The 5,797-nt window shown below is 51.6% G+C and overlaps 1 non-coding gene across 1 annotated transcript; it reads right to left on the minus strand.

The window, feature by feature from the left end:
- Nucleotides 1-3,858: 3,858 nt before the first annotated feature.
- LOC135898436 (U2 spliceosomal RNA) lies at nucleotides 3,859-4,042 on the minus strand. Its single transcript, XR_010563330.1, has one exon. It is a non-coding gene; the product is annotated as a U2 spliceosomal RNA (small nuclear RNA).
- Nucleotides 4,043-5,797: the final 1,755 nt, after the last annotated feature.

Consider the following 5,797-nt stretch of genomic DNA (forward strand, 5'->3'; position numbering starts at 1 on the left):
TGTGGGGACTACCGATCCCTGAACGCAAAAACCATTCCGGATCGGTACCCACTGCCTAACATTCAAGATTTCACGTCGGCACTGGATGGCACTACAGTGTTTTCCAAAATTGACCTGGTGCGAGCCTTTCACCAAATTCCTGTCGCACAAGAAGACATTCCAAAAACAGCAATTACTACCCCATTTGGCCTCTTTGAATTTTTGAGAATGCCTTTCGGTCTCCGAAATGCTGCACAGACATCACAGCGGTTCATCGACACAGTCACACGTGGTCTGCCGTTCGTTTTCGCCTACGTTGACGACTTGCTTGTGGCAAGCTCATCCCACGAAGAGCACCTCCAACATCTCCATCAGCTTTTTGAGCGCCTATCAGCAAATGGTATCGTCGTCAACACTGCCAAGAGCGAGTTCGGAGTACCATCGCTTGATTTTCTCGGCCATCGCTTGGATAACAACGGCATCCGCCCTCTTCCTCACAAAGTGCAAGCCATCATGGAGTTCCCCAAGCCAGCTTCAATCACTAAGCTGCGCCAGTTTCTAGGCCTGGTAAACTTTTACCGCCGATTCATTAGAAACTGTGCTATGCTGCTGGAACCCCTCGAGCCTTTGCTCTGCGGCAAACAATCGTCAACCGCACTGCCCTGGGACAGCACAACAGATGAAGCTTTCAATTCTATCAAGCATGCTTTGGCCGATGCCACACTGCTAGCTCATCCCAACCCCAACTATCCTTTGTCGCTCATGACGGATGCCTCCAGCTCTGCGGTCGGAGCGGTACTGCAACAAAAAGTAAACGGTGGGTGGCAGCCCCTAGCCTTTTTCTCAAAACGCATGACCCCCGCACAAACACGCTACAGTGTTTTCGGCCGTGAGTTGCTCGCCATGTTTCTCGCCGTGAGGCATTTCCGACACCTACTTGAAGGCCGCTCTTTCACAATCTTCACTGACCACAAGCCTCTCACCTACTCAATCGGCCGCTCTGAATCATTATACACTCCACGTGAGGTGCGCCAGCTCGCTTTCATCTCAGAGTTTTCAACTGACATACGCCACGTCAGCGGCGTTGACAACTCACCAGCTGACGCCCTCAGTCGCGTGGATGCTATCACACGCAGTCGCTCCAAGAGCTCTATCTCAACATCATTTCCTTTCAACCTCCAAGAATTGGCTACACAACAAGCTAATGACTCTGAGCTCCGTCACTTACGTGACTCCTCAACATCTCTTCAGCTTGAATCAGTTACCTTTGAAGATGTGCCAATTGTTTGCGACACCTCCACGGGCACACCTCGGCCTTACCTAACCACCTCATTCCGCAAGCAAATATTTGACTCATATCACACTCTTGCACACCCAGGCATTCGCGCATCCCAAAAGCTTGTCTCATCACGCTTCGTCTGGCCGGGCATGAACGCAGATATCAGAGACTGGGTCCGCTCGTGCGCACCTTGTCAGCGCGCGAAAGTTCAGCGGTACCCTGTCCCCCCCACAAAGCCTTTCTTGCAACCCGACGAACGTTTCTCCGTTGTGCACGTCGACATTGTCGGCCCGCTACCCCTATGCCAAGGCTATCGCTATCTTCTGACATGTGTCGACCGCTTTACACGCTGGCCCGAAGCGACACCTATCCCCGACATGTCTGCAGCTACTGTCGCCGTAGCTTTTGTTTCCATTTGGGTATCCCGATTTGGCTGTCCAACGAAAGTTGTCACTGATCGAGGCCGGCAATTCGAATCGTCCCTTTTCACGGAGCTACTTCAACTTCTCGGAACAGCACGCTTGCGAACTGCCTCCTACCACCCTCAAACAAATGGCCTCGTCGAGAGATTTCATCGCCATCTCAAGGCAGCACTCACAGCGCACGGCTGCCCAAACAAGTGGGTTGACAGACTTCCGCTCACGCTTCTCGGAATTCGATCTGCCTTCAAAGAGGACCTCTCCTGCGCTACTGCGGAGCTTGTTTACGGCACCTCGCTTCGCCTGCCAGCCGACTTCTTCGAAGAAAACACCCTCACCTCCTCTCTAACAGCAAGCGAGTACGTCGACCAGCTTCGCGATGTGTTTCGAAACCTCCGTCCGCAGCCTACGCGTTTTAACAAACCCCGTGCAGTGTACATCACTTCGGACTTGCAGACAGCCACACATGTTTTTGTGCGTTACGGCCCTGTGCGCGGCTCGCTGCAGCCCCACTACCTCGGGCCATTCCCCGTTTTAGAACGTTTTCCTTCTAACTTCGTCGTCGACGTAAATGGGAAACGAGATACAATCGCGCTTGAGCGACTCAAGCCAGCATTCAGCGAGGCACCCGCGCTTAATTATCTCGCCTCCCCGGAACATGCGGACTCCGCCTTGCAAGTGCGCGGTTCGTCACCTCTTCGTCGCGTTCACTGGGCTGCCACTTGTGCATTGTGAGCATCGTTCGTCGCTTCAGCTTCCTCTCTAAGGGGGGAGCAATCTGTAGCGGCGCGGCGATGGAGCTGCGCACCACCCCCGCAGCCATAAACAACTCCGCGGGGCGTCCCGCGGGCCTCCCGTAAGCGGACCTTCGCGAGTGTTGGACACCAGGCACACGGACACATGATCCGACTCACTGTGCCGAACGTCGTGCGCGAGCTCCCTTTTCTTGTTACTGTGTTTACTGCCTTCCTTTCGCACTAGGTCCGTGCACTGCACTTCTCTATGCTCCTTTTCCCTCTTTTCTCCTCTCGCTCTCTAAAGCCCTCGCCACTTCCGGCGCGCTGCGCGCGCCCGCTCAATTCTCTCTTTTGACAGAATAAACTTGACCTTGTTACCGAAAAGACGTGTGTCCGTCTCGTTTACCGCGGCTCTACAGAAGATAGAGAATACGATCCCAAGAGCACTCAAATGAGGCGGCAGCAAAGGAGCGACGGCTATTGTTTATGATGCTCTTTTTTTTTTTTAAGCACGCCACGTGTACGAGCTTGCTTCTGTGGATCGAGCGCCCCGGCGTGGCCCTGCTGCCTCTCCGGGAACGCTCGATGTGTCTCGCTTCGAAACAACTTGGCGCAGGAGACAGCGCGCGAGAAAGAGGTATAAAGCTTCGGCTACGGCTACAGTGCCGACCGCCACCACCGCGCGACGCAGCTCTCCGTCAAGATGCTGCGAAGATACAACCCTATCTTGACGGCAAGCCGACGCTTGGCTGAGCCCGAAACACTCGCTCGGGTACACAGATAGATGGATGCATCTCCGCGCGCGGGCGAGAGCACCTACGTACTGCGCGGAGGCGGGACCCGGGTCGAAGATATAAATTTGAAAGAGGCTGCTCAGCTATAGCCTGTACTATCCTTCTTTCTCGACGCACTCCTCCCTCTATGAGTGAGAGCACCGGCAAGAAGAGCTGTGCCTTTTCATGTTCCGCTGCCGCTGCTGCTCCTTGTTCTGCCTACCAAACGCGTTGGAAAGACGGTTTGCTTCCCTGCACCCCGTTACGTCCCCGTTTCGACGGCCGCCGTTTTCCTCGCTAGCGCTTTTCTCCGTCCCATAGTACTGCGTCATGCTGTCGCCCGCTCTTTCGGCGCACTGTTCTCTCGTATGTGTTCTCGGTATATTCCTAGCAATCCGAACCAACAAATAAATGAGATGGTCATATCGTTGGGACATTGGCTTCCGTAATTAGTAGCGAATACGGACTGCTCTGCACACTTCTAAGATACTATAGCGTTGGAGACAATTACACATGCAGTTGGCTCTATGGCATAATCCCGTCTATGGTGGTGTCACGTGGCAGAGGACACAGGCAGTTCTTTTTTTTTTTTTAGAGCGAAGCTGTATGTGGCTAGGTTCTGGAAAAGATTGCGTGTGTCTATAGAGCCGTGTAGACCTAGAGTTTTTCTCCATACGTGGGCCGGTCCCGAAGAGAGTGCAATACCGAGCCGACCCGCGGTGGAGGTGAAGCAGGCTTTAAGCACTCCGCCAACTTGCAAAAATAAGTTTAATATCTTAGGTACAAATACAACCCGTATCAGACATTAAGCTTATAAGAGCAGTTACTACACTTTGACCCGCGTCGGCCATGTATATACGTTCGCACCGCCCTCTTTGTGGGACTTCCAAGCGCTTGCGTATCTCCTTTCCTTTCCTTCCGCTCCCGTGGTGGGGCTCCCGTAAGCGTGCTGCCCGCCGCGACCACGAGGCGGAAAGAAATGCGAACCGTCCATGTGGCACGGATCCCGCAAACTTGGAGCGTTTCACCGGAGCAACGGCCAGGTTTCCGAGGGAGTTTGTCGGAAACCAATTTTGTGTGTCCTGTGTTGTGTGCGGCCGCTTGTGGTTTTCGACTCCACAACCATTACTGCAGTGCAGGACGTCGACCAACGCACGATCGCCTTGGCTATGGTGAAGCAGTGTGTGCCCTTGGAAGTGCGGTGAGGTGTGTGTCTGTTCTATGTGCCTGGATTCGTTAGTAAAATGTGTCGTGCCGCGTTTTCCAACAATACATGGTATATAGCTCCCGGTACTTCATCATCTTCCGAGGCTCAGCATCGTGGAGGAGCGACCAGTCACGCCTCGCCTTCCATTTATGTGCACATGGCTTCTGACGCACGGCAATGGACAGTTCGCCATTAAGGGACCCACATACACAGCTTTGCTGGTTATCCACCTTCAGAGCATTGAATTTTTTCGTTCAATTTTTCATTCATACGCACATGTAGAAAGGAGATCAAGAAAGAAGGTGCGTTAGCAACTTGACGAAGCTCTGATTCCTGTACATAGTTCACCGAAAAGTTCATAGCAAAATTCGCTTTTTTAACACGAGAATAGATTAACTATGCTGTGTCCTGACTGGTTCGATCATGTTGCGACTGAATAATTGCTGCTACTCCCTAATTAACCAACCATTGGCCGTTAAACCACTGAGTATACACTATTCCGTGCTTAAAGTAAGTGCCTAAGTAAGTAGTAGTAGTAGTAGTAGTAGTAGTAGTAGTAGTAGTAGTAGTAGTAGTAGTAGTAGTAGTAGTAGTAGTAGTAGTAGTAGCAGTAGTAGAAGTAAGAGATAGGTCTTGGTGAAAAAAGGAAAAAGTGCCACTAAAAACGGAGACTTAGCAAGAACACAGGACAAAGCGCTACTATAGCAACTGGTAAAATTTTTATCTAGGAAGGTTGTTCTTATGCACATAATGGATATACGTGACCACGAAAACACTATCGTTGAAAAGTAGAACAGGGTGACGTACGTCCATTCTGTACATAAGAAAAACTTTCCTAAATAAAAATTTTCCCAGTTGCTACAGTAGCGCTTTGTCCTGTGTTCTTGCTAAGTCTCCGTTTTTAGTAGCGCTTTTTCTATCACGAGCGTTTACCAACATGCCCAACTGACAGCTGCTCTAGAGATACTTCTTCACTACACAAAACTCTGCGAAGCTTTATACGCAAACACCATTCACGAAGATCGCACAAACTTTCAAGACAGTCCTACTGAAGAGTGCTCCATAATTCCACTTATTAAATTCTTCTTATAACGGTCGTGTTTATCCTCGCGACCCGAAAACGCATCACCGCGTTGCCTGAAACGCTAAACGGTCGACTCGATTAGACTTGCGGTAATAGAAGAATAACTTCACTTGGCTACTCCCCAGTTAGCACACGCCTGCATTGTGCTGACGCACGCCCTGCAGCGTATCTTCATGCGCATCATACGGCGGCGCCCAGCTACGCTCGGGCATTACAGCGGCCTCCTCCTCCCAACACTCTCGTCTCGTAGTGGCCGCAAGGTAAAGCGGAAGCAATCGATGGCAGGAACCCCGAGGGGACCAGCCGCAGTTAATTGCCA

The sequence above is a fragment of the Dermacentor albipictus genome, chromosome 4, assembly GCF_038994185.2.
Source record: "Dermacentor albipictus isolate Rhodes 1998 colony chromosome 4, USDA_Dalb.pri_finalv2, whole genome shotgun sequence".
NCBI classification, from domain to species: domain Eukaryota; kingdom Metazoa; phylum Arthropoda; class Arachnida; order Ixodida; family Ixodidae; genus Dermacentor; species Dermacentor albipictus.